This window comes from Macaca thibetana, chromosome 18, assembly GCF_024542745.1.
Source record: "Macaca thibetana thibetana isolate TM-01 chromosome 18, ASM2454274v1, whole genome shotgun sequence".
Lineage (NCBI taxonomy): Eukaryota > Metazoa > Chordata > Mammalia > Primates > Cercopithecidae > Macaca > Macaca thibetana.
Window position 1 is genome coordinate 33,249,738 of NC_065595.1, and position 16,234 is coordinate 33,265,971.

Genomic DNA, 16,234 nt, shown 5'->3' on the forward strand with positions numbered 1-16,234 from the left:
CAGAAGTTATGGGGTCTACTGCCCTTGGGGTTTCCCTAACTCTGAAAGAGGCAGCCAGAAGCCTGGAAGTGGGGAATGGAGTCAATGATCAGGGATAGGATCATTTCCTTCTTTTCCTTTATCTGGAGGCAAAACGAAGTCAGTGAAGCTCTGAAGGGTGTAAAGCAGAACCGCTATCAAATACAAGTAAAAATAGAAATAATACTAGCATCACTTTCTATAGTACCCTTCTTCCCAAGTGTACCTAGATCTATTATTCCATTAATGATCAGACTTCCCAATAATTTTATTCCCATTTGACAGATGTGGAGAAAGCAGGAGAGAAAGTGAGAACATGACTGAGCTTAAGCCAGAACTCAAGGCCCCCGCGGTTCTGTCCAGCATCCTCCCCTGTGTCCTGCTGACTTGGTTTCTCCAGCCACCTTACAAGAGTCCACACCCCAATTCTCAATATAAGGACGCACCAGGGCCAGTCCTGGGAAAGACACCGTCTAACTTGATTTCAGAATATGACCCTTCTCCCACCAGAGCAGCCCTCTCTTTTATCCAGCAGACTTCATTCACTCCTTATAAGAACTTGGAGCTAATTGCTCCCTGAGAAGAATCAGCTGCCCCAAATGCAGCTCTGAGAATCACTGCCCAGCGAGCCAAAGGGTCCCACATGTCTGGTTCTAAGAGGGTTATGTGTAACTGAGACCTGAACAGAATGGGCAAATAAAGACTTCATCAGTTCTGTGTCAGTCGCCTAAAATCCTTGAGGAGTAGGGGAAATGGTCTACCATCATGGGGGAGTCCCACCCATCAAAGTGAGTGGGAGTCTTTAACTAACTTCTCTTCTGTGAGGTTATAACGCAACCTCATTAAATTGGTCTGTGAGGAGCATTTCCACCGCAAACGGGCAGCCCTGTTTCATCTGGCTTCTATCTGCTGTGGACACAGGCTCTACTTCTTAAGTGGACTCAGCTGTATTACAGGCTTCTGTGGTGATGAGGGGTTGCAGTGAAGCTCCATTTTATGTTCTTAAATATTCATAAGGAGCTTTGCAACATTAATATCTTAGATGACTTACAAGAACACTTAAATACTGGGTCTTCACTCCCCTCCCTTCTCCCAAAAAGTCCCAGCCTGTTCTAATTTGTGTAATGCATTGGGCCATCTTAATAATTGTCCAGGGATTTATTTGGTGGTTGTGCTGTTCTGTCGCATAGGGTGTAATTATGACCCCAGCTTCTCTTATCATGCGCTAATCCTGCTTGTTTCACCAGCAGAGAAGCCAAGATTGGAAAGGGCAAATGCAGGCCAGGGCTAATGTACAGGAATTAAGTTATGGGCCTCAGCCATTTCCCTGGCCCTTCCCTCTCCTCCTCCAGCTTTGTAGCTGCTGAATGGAGAATGAACAGTCGTCTTGGTGTCTGGAGGATGTTTTTAATTAAAGAGCATGTTTTATCAAAAGGAGAAGATTCAAGAATGGGAGACCAGGGCCATCAGTGAGTACCCAAACAATAAACTTTTGGCACACACTGCTCAGAGACATGAGGCTTAGAGACATGGCTTATCCTAAGGTGCCCTGAAACTCTGTTGGCATGGTATTGCATAAAAGCAAAATAGAATAGAAGCTGCCAGTTATAACTGAGAAAACAGGGATAGGGGAAGACTCTGTATCATAAAACTCACTGAAATTTTCTGATAGGATTCAAATACCAAGGCCTCAGGAAAAAATGAAATTAAACTGCTCTAAAACCAGGTACTTCTAGGGCAGACGTGGTGGTTCACAGCTGTAATTCTAGCACTTTGGGAGGCCAAGACAGGAGGATCTCTTGAACCCAGGAATTCAAGATCGGCCTGGGCAACATGGTGAAACCCCATCACATACACACACACACAAAATACAAAAATTAGCCGGGTGTGATGATATGTGCCTATAGTCCCAGCTACTCAGGAGGCTGAGGTGGGAGGATCAGTTGAGCCCAGGAGATCGAGGCTGCATTAAGCCATGATTGTGCCACTGCACTCCAGCCTGGGTAACAGTATGAGACCCTGTCTCCAAAAAAAAATAAAATAAAAAAAATAAAACTCGATATTTCTAGAAAGAAATAGATATGGTGGGGCATGCATGGCATTATTTTATGTAGGGTAAGGTCATCTCACATCACTGATACTGTCTAATCACTTCTTGCTTCCAGGCCTAAGCTCAGGGCAGGCTGAAAGAGAGGAGACTGAGCTGGAATAGCATGGCATGCAGAATCTATGTCCATACACACAAAAAATCTGAACACCAGCATTCTGGACCAAACTCATGAAGCTTACAGAACCCCAACACTGAATAATTTCAATAGGGAGATAGGCCAAACACACATAAAAGCCTAAGAGGTGAAATCCCTTAGAGGTGAACATATAAAAATGCATGCCAATGAGTAGTACAAAGCTGACTGAAGAATATCTATGCTCTAGAAATAAGCCTGTTGTCACCAGCTGCCATCTTTTCAAGGCAACATCCCATAGTTCTAATTCAAGTTCAAATGTCTGAAGCTGGAAAAGTTGTATGCTGACCTGGAGTTGTGGGCCAACCCTAATCCTTGCCTTTCCCATCCCATTCCTTTCCTCATGCATAACTTCCCAGATGGCCTTTCCCTGGCTGGTGGTTCCAGTGAGACTGCTGTGCTGACCTAGAGTAAAACTGGCCTGGCAGTGGAGATAATAAAGGCCATCCCATTTCATGCCTGGGAAGGTGAAGTCTTACCCCCCAGGTTCCTGGAGTTCCTTCCACAAAAACACTTGGCAGAGAAGGCTTCATGGCAGAGATGAGCTTTGAACTGGACTTGGGAACTGGGCTGGTGAGGAGGAGTATTTCAAAAACAGAGTAAGGACAGGGATGGCCAAAAAAGGCAAGCTATGCTCTCAGATGACAAATTGTTTTGCTTATTGGGACAATTTTTTACCAAGAAGTTGTAGGAGAGAAGGCTGAAAGAAAGATCAAGGCCAGAGCCTCATCTTTAGGCCTTAGATCTGAGAGCTCATAATTTTCTTACCATACTTGTAACACAGCATCACCTTGTAGACAAATGCCCCACACAGACTGCAAAGATGGCTTTATAACCAAGGCCCAATTAACATTTAATTAATAACGGCGTTCATCTCCATCTCATTCCTGTAAGATTCTGAAACAGAGAGGAGGCCAACTGCTTCCACAACTGGCTCCCACAGGCTCCTTAATATCCTGCTACCGGGATCATGGACTTTTCTTGTCAGAATATGATTTACGGCACTAGTAACAGTCACATACATTTCCATAAACATCTGCAAATGCCCCAGACATCACATTCCATGAACACAAGAGAGGGGAAGCAGAGAGCGGAAGCAGAGAGGGGGTGCTGGAAAGTGGAGGACACCGAGGCAGCTCCCCTAACTTCAGGACATTCAAGCCAAATTTGACTAATCGTGAGCAGTTCTTCCTCTGCTGAGCACCTGAGCGCTAATTACATGCCTGGTTAATTCAGTAATGTACGTACATTGCATAGCTGCACCCGCTCTCTTCCTCCCTCCTCCTCACGAGATTAATGAGGGGAAGAAAGAGGACATTGTTACAGACCTGTTTGTGTGGTTGTTCTTTACACCTCCTGTGATGAAGACCAAAATCAATCCAAGCCACTTGGCATCTGCCTTGCCCACCACTGTGAGGGGTACATAGTCATCATTTAGCACTAATCACATCTCCCTAGCAGTGCTGGAAGGAGGGGTGCCATTGACAGCCTCCAAAGCAGCTGAACTCGGAGGGGTGGCAAGCCTGGGAGAAAGACCAGGATGAGGGTGCCGCTCTCCACAGAACTTTGACAACCTGTTCCTGCATGGTGTCCTGATATCACATCTTCTGTAACCACTGTTTTCAAATGGCCTTCCTAGGGGATGTTGACTTCTAGCATTTTCAATATCAGAAACTTGTCTTCCCACACTTCCCTCCATATGCTATTGGGCCTGTCTTCCTTTTTTTTTTTAAGACGGAGTCTCGCTCTGTCGCCCAGGCTGGAGTGCAGTGGCGCAATCTTGGCTCACTGCAAGCTCCGCCTCCCAGGTTCATGCCATTCTCCTGCCTCAGCCTCCCAAGTAGCTGGAACTACAGGTGCATGCCACTATGCCCAGCTAATTTTTTTGTATTTTTAGTAGAGATGGGGTTTCACTGTATTAGCCAGGATGGTCTGGATCTCCTGACCTCGTGATCCACCCGCCTCAGCTTCCCAAAGTGCTGGGATTACAGGTGTGAGCCACCGCGTCCGGCCAGGCCTGTCTTGTAGGGACTGAACTAGGTGTGCATTCCAGGGTCAGAGCTGCCTCTTATGGCAATAGCCTGAAATGCTGAGGCCTCCTGGGCCCACATGTAGGGCAGCAGCTCAAGAGGACAGAGAGAGGTGGAAAGAGCAGGAAGGAGGCTTTGCCAAGTGGAACAAGGGGGAAAGCTGGGAATCCTCTAGACATTGAGATATCCAATAAGCCTGTCAACTTAGCCCTGCCATCCCTGCTGCTGTCCTCGAGATAGAAGAGAAGAGATGGCCCCTCCTTCTGCCCCACACACCAAGGGCCGTTCTTTTATGTTCTTCTCCCCCAGTAAAACTCGCCTTGGTGTTTATACCCTCATTCCGTCCTTCAGAAAATACTTGCAGAGAGATGGGCCTGGCCTTCTAGAAACAGCCAGTGGAGAAGGAGAAGAAGGGTGAAGGGAGGGAGAAAGGGGGAGAGGAAAGGAGCAGGAAGGTAGGAAAAGGGAGCCACCCCCAAACTGCCCTAGTCACTTTCATATTTCCACGCCTTTCCACATGCTGTTCCGGGCCCTTCCTGCTGCCACATTTCCCTAATGTCTGTTTAGAAAACTCCTGGTCTTCTTTCAAGTGTCTCCTCTGCTGTGGAGGTGTTCCTGAATGTTCCCTCCACCCCTGAGCACTAACAATCCCTTTTCTGCACCCTCACAGGGCCTGGGCCATGGCCTTCTAGAAACAGCCCTGCCCCCTCCCTCATTCTCTCTCAGAAACTCCCTTCAATTCTGGCCTCTCTGGGTGTGATCTGCTCACCCAGGTCTGGCTGGGCATCCATGGACTGGAATGAGCCCAGCACCTGCCTGTCTGCTTACATTCAATTCAACAGTTAAACACCTTTCATGGGGAACCCATATACTGAGCACAGCAGAGGCACCAAGGTGAAAAGACATATTCTTGCTTCCAACCAAGTATGGAGTGGAACAAACGGATTGGTACAGTTAGTCTGGTGCATCCATGTACAGGGCACTGTGCGAGTGTAGAGAATGGATTGTTAATGCTGGGGGGTATGGAGGGAACACTTAAGAACCACTCCATCGCAGAGGGAAGGCCTGAAAGAAGACCAGGAGTTTTCTAAACGGACAGCAGGGAAATGGGGCAGCAGGATGGGCCTGGGAACAGCATGCACAGAGCGTGGAGGGTTGAGAGTGGTCAAGGCAATTTGGGGGTGGCTCCCTTTTCTTATCTCTCCCCTCCTTTCCTCTCCCCCTTTCTCTCTCCTTCCTCCTTTCTCCCTCTCCACTTCCCTCACTCATTCCCAGAGGAGCTTTGCCAGAGGCTCAGGGCCAGTGCAAACCCCTCAAGGGACCCTCAAGTTTGAAGAGCGGCCCCTGTCCACACCAAGGAATAGAAGCCAGCTAAACTGTCATTTCTCCCTCCTTTTCTGGACCACTTATCACCAGATTAACACCGACCATGAACTGGTGGACCACTCACCTGCAGGGCATATTTAGATCTTAAAAGAAAGAGAATGTGACGCTTCATGAAACAAATATGTCTCAAAGGGTGGACTTTTAGTCACCAAGAAGAGGCCACCTGAGAGGTATTTTGAGGATGGGACTCCCTTCTCCATTGCCCCTCAAATAATAACAAGGACTGAACCAACTCAGGTGTACTGAGTTGAGTGGACATTTTTTTAACACACCTCATTAGGTCAAAAAATCTCCAAGCCTTTTTCCTCTCAGGATGAAAAATGGAAGCTCTGGGACCTGGTGTCTCTGACCTTTGGAGTCCGTTGGCCATTGGTCATAAGGTGGAAGTGATCAGAAGGCAGATCCACTGCCCGATCCAGTTCCCAATCTGGTTCCCGGCCAGGAGCCAGGCTGGTTCCCCTATGCACTCCCAGCGTAGGAAGAGAATTCGAGGCTATGTGGGGGCCATCCTTAGCGACTCACCGCACCTTCACTTTACATTTTGTCTGAGCCAATTGTACCATTCTACCCCTTCTACTGCCCCTCCTCCCAAACCTTGGTCCCTCTCAGTTCTACAGAGACCCAGGGATACCCGTGGACAAAGTTTTCTGCTTTCAGCTGCAGAACCACCCAGTGATTTGGGGGATCCCTGATTGTTGACAAGCTGTGTGTGGCCAAGCCCCCGGATCAGACCAGCAGTGAGGTGACGTCCCCTTGGTCTGCACCCTCCCCCAAGCCGGCCCAGCCCCCTTTCAGGCCAGGTGATTAACAGTGCTGGCTGGGCCAGTTTCCACTTCCCAGAAAAGGAGAAGCTCTCTGCACAAACCACGTTAATGGGGTTCCACCGCAGCTGCCCATTGACAACCAAGAGCTTCGACAATCACTCGGTCTTTTTTTTTTTTTTTTTCTTAAAAAAAAAAGGCCAGTCATCCCAGAGACTGCCTTGATTACATCATGGGCTGTTACCCAGCCAGGCTTTTACACAGGCCTACCGGAGAACTCCCTCTGCAGCCAGCCCGGGCTGCCGCTGGGTGGCCATCAGCCATAGATCGCATCTGTAAGTCTTAGAGTTCATTATCTCCCAAATGCTGCCTTCTTTCTTAGATCATTAGAAAGAAACTTGACCTGACCTGTGAACCCTGAAATTGATCGTTGCCTTGAAATGGTCAACAGCCCATTTTCTAATCGATACATGGAATAATTTTATACATATTTAAATTATATATTAACTTTAATGCTTGTTAAATTTATCTACCACTTTCCTCCTGTACTTCTATATTCGCTCGAAGTCAGGCGGGTATATTTACCATTGGGTGGGAGGAAAAGAGAGTGGGAGGAGGATCTAGGCCAACACCAAGGGAAGGAGAAAAGGGGAGGTCCCCAGACTGAGCCTGAGGCAGTGGAGGACTGGGTCCTAGGGCTCTGTGTATGTGTGTGTGTGCGCACACACACATGCATGCATATACGCATGTAAGAGGACATATGTATGTGTGCTTGCATGTCAAAGCATGTGTGTCTCTAGCAATATATATGTGTGTGAGTGTGTGTGTGTCTAGGTATGAGAAAATGATGCATGTGAGAGTGTGTGTACCTGCGCAAGAGTCTGTGTGTCTCTGGGAATATATATGTGTGTGTCTAGGTATGAGAAAATGATGCATGTGAGAGTACGTGTACCTGCACAAGAGTCTGTGTGTCTCTGGGAATATATACGTGTGTGAGTGTGTGTATGTCTAGGTATGAGAAAACGATGCATGTGAGAGTGTGTGTACCCGCGCAAGAGTCTGTGTGTCTCTGGGAATACATATGTGTGTGTCTAGGTATGAGAAAACGATGCATGTGAGAGTGTGTGTACCCGCGCAAGAGTCTGTGTGTCTCTGGGAATACATATGTGTGAATGTGTGTGTGTTTTCTGTCCCATGCACTCTCTCCCAGCTTGTTAAGCCATCCAGACACCTTGTCTAACCCCTACTATTGAGAATTAGAGTTTTTCCCCAAATATGCTTTAAGGAGTTATTGATGCAGGAGTTTTGTCTGAAAATGCCAGACTCTGGTCTTACAGTTATCCTGAATGTAGCTTGAAATTTCTAGTATGAAAAAGGGTCCCCAAGGTGCTAAGCTATCTGGAAAGAAGGCCCAAACTGCTAATGGTCTCTAAAGCAGAGGTTCTTAACAGTGTTCATCAACCCTGAGACCCCTGTGGATCAATGAGTCCCTTGAAATCAAAGGGGGTGTGTGTGTGTGTGTGTGTGTGTGTGTGTGTGTGTGTCCAGGGAGGGAGCGGTTTCCTCGAATTCGTTAGATTTTTCAGAAGGGTTACGACTATGGAAGAAAGAGCTGCTACAGAGTGGATGGTATATTTGTCAGGGTGAGGTGGCTTTCTCTGTTTGCCACTCCCCCACCCCCACCCCCACCCCACGTTTAGACTTGCAAACACAGCCCCAGCACCCCTGTTTTGACTCACGATGGGTCTCTAACCTTGTGCTCAGAACAAACACCTGATAGAGAGCCTCTCATACCCAGAGCAGAACAACCAGCAAACAGCCTCTGAACAGGTTCCAAGTTCGCAGCCCCAATGAGCCTGCCAGGCTGTCCTTCCTGACCCTGACCTCCCTGAATCTGGGCCCTCCCAAGGCTTGTACTTTCTGCCTGCCCCTGTGGGTGGGATGTAAATGGACACAAGCAATCCTTCTAGAAAGCCATCTTTAAAGTAGTCACACCTTTCATCCCAGTGATTTTGCTTCTAAATACCTATCTTAAGGAAATAATCAAATTGCAAGCAAAGGTCTGTGCATGAAAATGTTCCTCAGGCCATTAACACCAAAGAAAATCACCGGAAACAACCTGCTGTCCATCATTAGGGGAACAGCTAAATAAACACAGCGGATCCATATGAAAGATTGCTCACCAGCAATTAAGAAGCAGGTTTACATGGAGGAACCATGTGACCAAATTAAATACCAGTAATTTTAATTATTTATCCCTATTTTTAATATATATGTTTAATAGAAGTTTGTAATAACATGGGAAAAATCCTTGTAATACAATTATACAGTAAAAGCTTGATGTGGTGGAATTTCAACTTTTAATACATAGAAAAGACACAAAAAGAAAAAACACAAAATATCAATAATAATTTTCTGAAGTGGTTTTTCTCTCCTTTTCCTACATTTCTGTATTTTCCAAGTTTTTGTCATCACCATACATTAATATGATTTTTTTAAAGCTAAGTTTAAAAAGATCTCTGCTTTCCAATCCATCCACCACAAAAGTCTCCTCTAGCTCCAGACCCCAAGTTCATGGACTCCAAATTTCTATGTTTCCCTTCTCCTCAGGAGCAGTGCAACTCACCTCTCACGGCTCGCCAAGATTTGCATTCCCCATCAGTCCTGGTAATAAAATCAAAACAGTGCTCACCTCTTCTATTCCTTCACATGTCCACAGCCATTGTTAACTCCCAGAATCCTTCTCAAGCAATCTCTGTTAACTTATCCCCTGTTTATTCAACAACAGCTCAATCCCTCATTTACAAATAAATGTCCAGGTTAGATGAAAGAGTATAACCTGGGTTGTTTCTTCTGTGTTAAAGTAAGAAGAGGGGGTTGGGCAAGAAAGAAAAAAAGAGGAAGTGCGTGAGAGAGAGGACCAGCTTTACTTATGTGGGTTGCTTGCGACTTTCCTGGGAAGACCAAGGTCATGTAATATGCACTGCCTTGACTTTCTTCCCTCCGCCCCAGAGACTCCGTGAATCATTATCATCCATCCTTTCATCCGCCCTCCTGTCTCAAAGGAAGACGTATTCTTTTACTTTGCCAAGGTGCACCCCTCCACCTGGACTATTGATCCCATCCCTTTCCATCTCTTCCAGAACTTTGCTAGATCAATCATCCCCAAGCTCTCTAGTACTTGCCATCTCTCCCTCCCTACTTGCTCTTTACCCTTCTGTAGAGTCACACTGCACAGATTTAAACCCTGCTCTATTGCTTAGTAGCTGGGCAGGCTACTTAAACTCTCAGAGCCTCCATTTCCACTTCTGAAAACTGGAATAATAGCACCTGCTTCACACAGTTTTTAGGAAGACATGAAATACTACCTATAAAACACTTAGACTAGGGACATCAAATGGCCAATGTGAGCTGCTTTAGTTACTGTTATAATTCCAAAGTGTACTCAGTGGGCTTCCAGTTTGAAAATACCTTTCCCAGCACCTTCCCCATCTAGTGCCAAAAATCACTTTTCTCTGTCATGGGAAATATTTTTCACACCTGGAATTTTTCAGCTTCCATCAAATCTCAATTTCTTGTTATCTGGGTGCCATAACTTCACACTGTTCAGCCCTTTCCCTGAGTAATCCTCTCCAAGCCCACAGCTCCAGCCATCATCTGGACAATGACCACTCCTGTATTGGAATACTTTTTTTTTTTTTAGCAGGGATTAAATAGATTTTTTTTTAGCATGGATGAAATAGAATAGCTGCTGGAAAGTCAACAGATAGTGTCTCCCAGAGGAAGAAAAGGAGAAGAGAAAAGAAAGGGAAGAGAGAGTCTAAAGCCCACTTTACTTACCACTTTAAATATTAGGTGTAAAATTGTTCTCCACCCCCACCTGCCATCAGGGTTCTCATCTGAGAGTCCTCCCTTTAGCCTAAGGTTTGGATCCTGTTTTGTTCCCCCTCTTCCTTCCCCCTGTCTCCTCTTCATCCTCCTCCTCCTCTTTTTCCTCTTCGTTATATAGCTTGCACCTATGGCTCCCGTGGTATGGTAGAAAGAAAGAAAAGTAGTCAGAGGATTCCGGAGGCCTGTTCGAATCTCAGCGGTGCCACCAACTGTGGTGTGTGCTGCCTCTTATTGGCTCTGCATTGGTAAAATCGGAAAGTATTGCCAATTCCAGAGGGCTGTTGGGAATATTGTGGCCAATTGTTCATTTTCCCCGACTTGGTCTCAGTTTCTTTATCTGTGAAATGGGGGTGATTTGTAAATTCCCTATGAGTAACACTACTTTGAAAAGGTTTGGCTGTTGTCCTCTGCTTTACTTAGGAAGTGACTCCTAATGAGATTTTAGAGGTCAATAAATAATACTTCTCTTCTGAGACAGATGACTCAGAAGCAGCTGAGCCCAGCAGAGGGAGAATGGGCTTCATCATTGCCAGACTGGAAGATGCAAGCCTTAGATCTGTGATAACAGGGGATTTGCTCCCATTACATTCCAGAAATTCAACCTCCCCTCCCCTTCAGGAGACCACTCCCTCTCCCTGGCGTGCGGGAGGCTGCATTTTCTACTTCTCTCTCCAATGAGGAAAGTTTTGTGGGAGCACAGGAGAGTCCTAAAGTTTTCCAGTTGGGGAGGGAAGGTATCATAGTTAAGATTCAAACCAACCTCCTGAATTCCTTGCCTACTTTCCTTGCCACTACACCGTGAAAGCCACGTGTGTGACAGTGAGAGATGCCTATTACTCCAGCAACCCCAAAAGGGCAGAGCATTCAAGGACTATTTCTGGAGGAGATTAACGTTTCGGTAAGTAAATTCTGGGAAAAGCAGGTTGCCCTCCCTACCGTAGGTGGGCCTCATTTAATCAACTGAAGACTTGAATAGAAGAGAAAGGCTGGGTAAGAGGGAACTTCAGCTGCCTGATTGTGTGAGCTGGGACACTGACCTTTTCCAGCCGTCAGGCTTGGACTGAAACATTGGCTCTTCATGGATCTCAAGCCTGCTGGCTTCACACTGGAACTTACACAATCTGCTCTCCTGGGTCTGTAACTTGCCAAGGGCGGATCTTGGGACTTCTCAATCTCCATAATTGCATGAGCCAATTCCTGAAAATAAATACACACACGCACACACATACACATGCGCACACACACATGCGCACACACACACATACACTTGACTGGTTCTGTTTCTTAGGAGAATGCTCACTAATATACCCACTTCAGCTAAAGTTTCCTGGTTTACAGTTTGACTCATCTGGTGATGCTAAGAGGAGGTTCTAGCCAGAGCTGCCCTGGTACTCAGCATCAGAGCATCAGAACAGGACAGCAATGAACGCTGGCCACAAAAGAATGAGAAAAAATATAGAAGGCCACCAAAAAGAGGTGCCACAGGAAAAGAGAAAAGAAAGTCACGGGGCTTTCGGTGGGGAGCACAGAAAAGGTGCACTTTGCCCCTCAAGCTGGAGGAACCCATGGGTTCGCAGGTCTGCTGGTAAGAAGGAAAGGGGATATCAGGGAGCAGAGAAGAGGGAATGAGAAGTCCCCTGTCCTGCACTGCCTCCTGTAAGTAATGCCACTCCCTCCCCTGGGCCCAGCGTCCTCCCAGCACACTGTGCCATTGCTGCTTCTTGGCTCCTTACTCGTACATGAAATCCCCAGGGAAGGAGCCTATCTTCCTCATCTTGGCATCAGTAAGTGCCCAATATTAGTGGAAGTGGGTGTCTGTTGGTCAGATCCCCAAATTATAAGTCATTTAGTTTATTGTGTGAGGTGGGTCTGCTTGATGAAGGAAAAACCAGAGAGGATGAGTGAGAATGAGGGGTGGGAAACGGTTCCCAACAGCAGCAGCCCAAATCCTTGCAAGACAGTAAAGCACGATGGGAGACCAGTGCTCTGAAGCCAGACTGTGGGATTCAGATTCAGTTGTAGGACTGACTATCTGTGTGGCCTTGGGCACGTTTCTTAACCTCGCTGGTCCTCAGTTTCCTCCTCTGCAAAATGAGAGTAACAATAGCACTCACTCCAGAGGATTGCTGGAAGGATTAGATGAATTAAGGCAAGTAAAGTGTTTAGCACCTTGTCCGGCACATAAGCAGCATTAAATGTGTTTCATCAGCATCAACATCATCAGCATTTTGTGTAAGTCCATCAAGTGGCTCAAATTAGTTTTGTGACTAACCTGAGCTGTGCAAGTTCTTTTCTAAAATCCCACACGGAGGTGCAACCTCCTATGAAGGCCACGGATCTGTCACCTGATTCTGACCAGGGTCTATCCTCAAAGGACAGGTTAGACCCAAATGAGGACTGTAATCACAGAATGTCTCCAGAAATCCAAAAAAATCCACAAATAAAGCTCCATGTATCAAAAAACTGGGAAGAGAAACATGAAGTCACCGAAAACGTTCAGCCTCATTCAAGGATGGGGGCGGAGGGAGGATTATTTGTTTGTTTTTGCAAATATTAAACTTTTCCATTTTCTTATAGCAGTGGTGGTTTCATCAGAAAGCTGGAATTGGATGCCCAGATTATTATGAGACAGGCTGTGGCTTAATCTTCTCGATGTTTTTATATTTGAGAATAAAGAGGCATTTGGCACTTATCTAAAATTACAACGGCAGAGAAGGAAAAAGCCCTCGCAGGTACGTAGCTGTGATTGCATACGTACATGTTTTTGAGTTCATTGTGGAATCACAAAATCAAGACATCTCAGAGTTAGAAGAAGCCTCAGCATTTCTCTAACACCTTCCTCTTACAGGTAGGGGAAACTAAGGTCCACAGGAAGGCTATTAATTGCCTGGCATCACTCAGTTATGACAGCATAACCAAGTTTTCTAGGTAGAGAGCTGTGAAATCCTTAAGCAGGGAGAAGGTGTACCTCTTGTTTTCACAGGAAAATTCCCTCCACCTTGCCTCTCTGGACAGGAATGTTCCCCAGTCTTAATTCTGAGCCCCTGCATCGTCTGGTTCTGTCTAACCTCGCTTTCTATCTCTGCCTCCCATCCAGCCAGCAGTGTCTCCTCCATCCTCCCTCAAGTTGCCTCCCACTTGAGTGGCTCACACACTCCCACTGCCAGCACTATCAGAAACTCTCCCACCCACCCACCATGCTGATGCAAATTCTTCCTATCCTTCAAAGTCAAGTGGGAGGCAACTTCTTCTTTGAAGTTGCTTCTGACCACCGTAGCACTGTGAGCACTGTCAATTCCTGAAACCGAAGAGCAAGTTCACAGTGCAGATCCAAGACTGGAAGAACTAGGGTGGACGAAAAGAAGCCCCAAGGAATCCGAGAACCCCAAGCCTCCATCTCAGTTCTCCTCTGGGACTTCAGAAAAATTATTTCCTCCCCAAGCCTCAGGTTCCACTGTAAAAATGTTTAGCCTGTAGAGTTGTTTGAGAATTAAATAAAATTACACATGATAGCATACTAGGTACTCAGGTAATTGGAACTTGTATTTTAAAATGCATTATTTAGCTCATCAACATACAATATGCCTTTTTGTTCTACCGTTGGCTCTTACGCATGTGGGTTTTGTCATCTCAACGAGATCGTAAGGAAATATAATCAAATTCCATGGGAGCAGGAATTTTGTCCCTTTACTCCCTCAACTACCCCCACTGTTTTGCCCAATGGCTGGCACATAGTAGGTGCTCAGTATATATTTGTTAAATAAACAAACTTTTAATGAAATAATGAGCAAACTTTTCTTTCACCCCCTAAAGAATTCAGATTACAATAATAATAGTAAGCATTATGTTTGTATAGTGATGTACACTTTTTGAAGCATTTTGACATGAAGAAATGTGTTTGCTACTCAGATGCTCCTGTGAGGGAAGAAGACCAGGTGTTATTATCTGCCCTGCTTCACAGGTGAGGCAAGTGAGATACAGAGCTAGAAAGTGTTGGAGATAAGGGGACACCCATTTCACAAATCCAGGTTCAGTCCATTTCCGCGCTGCCACACACAATGAGTGTTCATGGAAAGACTGATTAATTTGGGTTCTGATTTTGATCAACCTGGTGAAGCATTTGATGACTGCGTGAGTTCCTAGCTTCTAGAAGAAAGACATCTCTGAGAGTGGCGGCTGGATAAAGGGATGCCCAAGCAAAGAAGCTGGGCATTGGGAGGAAAGTGAATGAGAGAAACTCTTCCTTCAGCAAGACAAATTTGTGCAGGGAAATCATGCTTGGCTGGGGAAGCCAGTTGGAAAAGAATGATAGAGGGCCAGTTCCTGAGGTTCATCAAAGTCATTTGTTGCAGGTAAGCTCATTTTTCACAGGCCAAGGGGATATTTACCTGGAGTACACCTTTAAGGAATAGCCGACAGATTGAACGGTACAATGCTTTATTATATTTCACACCCTGGTGATTCAATATGATGGAGGCAGAAGGCGGGGGGTGGGGATGGTGCTCAGGAGGGAGAGTAAAGGAGAAAGGCAGAAGAAAGAGATATGAAAATGTCCAGCATTAGTGTGTACTTCTCGAGCACCCAGGGCCAGCCTCAACTGTGGCAGAAGGCACTGGAGGTGCACAAGCAGCCATGCCCTGTGGAGGAAGCTGACCAGAGAGTGGGCATCTGACATAGGTTGACCTCATCCTTTCTTCCCAACCACTTGCCCATGTCCCAAGAGTCCTATTCAGTCCCTTCACCATTTCAGAAATGTTTTCACACAGCTCTTGGATCCATCCCTGCAGGCCTGCATTCTAGCCCTGGTTGTAGCACTATTTCAGCTGGGTGAGCTGAAGCGACACATTTCACTCCTGGGTTCCAGTTTCCTCATCTGTAAACGAGACTCTTCCCTAATCGTCCCTAGGCTCCTCCCAGTTACCTTACATTCTAGGATTCCAAATCAGCCCCAGCAAACCACCTTTACCTGAACACAGCTGGCCCCCTTGGCAGCCCTCCCTCCCCCGCTCCACACCACTTGGCAATCCAGAACTCTGCCACAGGCATCCTCGGAAAGGCCAGTGTTGGCCCAGGCTCTGAAGGCAGGAGGGGTTATCCCCTTGACAGTCAGCATCTTTTAATAATTCCCATGCAGGAATTCATCTCAGCTCTCTGGGTAGCTATATTTTTAGCCCTTTCCACCACCTACAAAGTGTCATCCCTTGAGCATGCCACGTATCTTTGTGATTTCCACCATCCTCAAGTCTTCAAAATCTCTATGGAGCCTATCTCATTTCTCATCACTTCTCATCCTCTCACTTAAGATTTCACCATTGCTCTTTGCCCCTCGTACCAAGGATGTACACTAAGGATGGAGGGTGCTTGGGGATGAATCATCCGTCACCTCTGCCCTGATACAAGTCGCGGTCTAGAGGACCTGAGAGGGTTTATGCAAATATCTGGCATCTGATGTCATTTCCAGTGCCCACAAGGGTGAATAAGTCAAGGGCTATGGGAGTACTTGAGAATGAAGAAAGGATTTCTGCCTGGAAATTGAGAAGGTTTCTCAGAGGAAGTGGCCTGACGGGCTGAGGAGACCTCAAGCAGGCATGGATGTATGTGCATGAGGGAGTGGGGAACAATCCAGCAAAAGGAACGGCGTGGGCCAGGGAGGGGAGTGTCCAGAGCGGGAGCAGTTGGATGAGTATTTTGGGACACCAGCCTCCTCAAAGAACACCTGCAGCTTTACTGCCCAGAATATGGTTAATTCCCTATAGAGATGGGCATGGAGCCCAGGAACTCCAGGTACATGACATTTCCTGGGAATTAGTCCAGCCGTGGAAACAGCTTTGTTGAAACTCAGGTGGCCAGTGAAGTTGGCAAGCCAAGTGCACCAGGGCATCCCTGACTGTCCCCCAGATGCCAC

The 16,234-nt window shown here is 46.5% G+C and overlaps 1 protein-coding gene across 11 annotated transcripts in view; it reads left to right on the forward strand.

Annotated features, from left to right (window-relative positions):
* Positions 1–16,234, forward strand: part of IER3IP1 (immediate early response 3 interacting protein 1) — a 1,095,035-nt gene that overhangs the window by 820,229 nt on the left and 258,572 nt on the right. The window contains exon 1 of one of the 11 annotated variants that reach the window (XM_050768195.1): positions 1,647–1,650. The exons of the other annotated variants lie outside the window; for them this stretch is intronic. The gene's annotated coding sequence lies outside the window, so the exon portion shown is untranslated. Of the gene's footprint in view, positions 1–1,646; positions 1,651–16,234 lie in introns of those variants that run through there. 11 annotated transcript variants of the gene reach the window in all.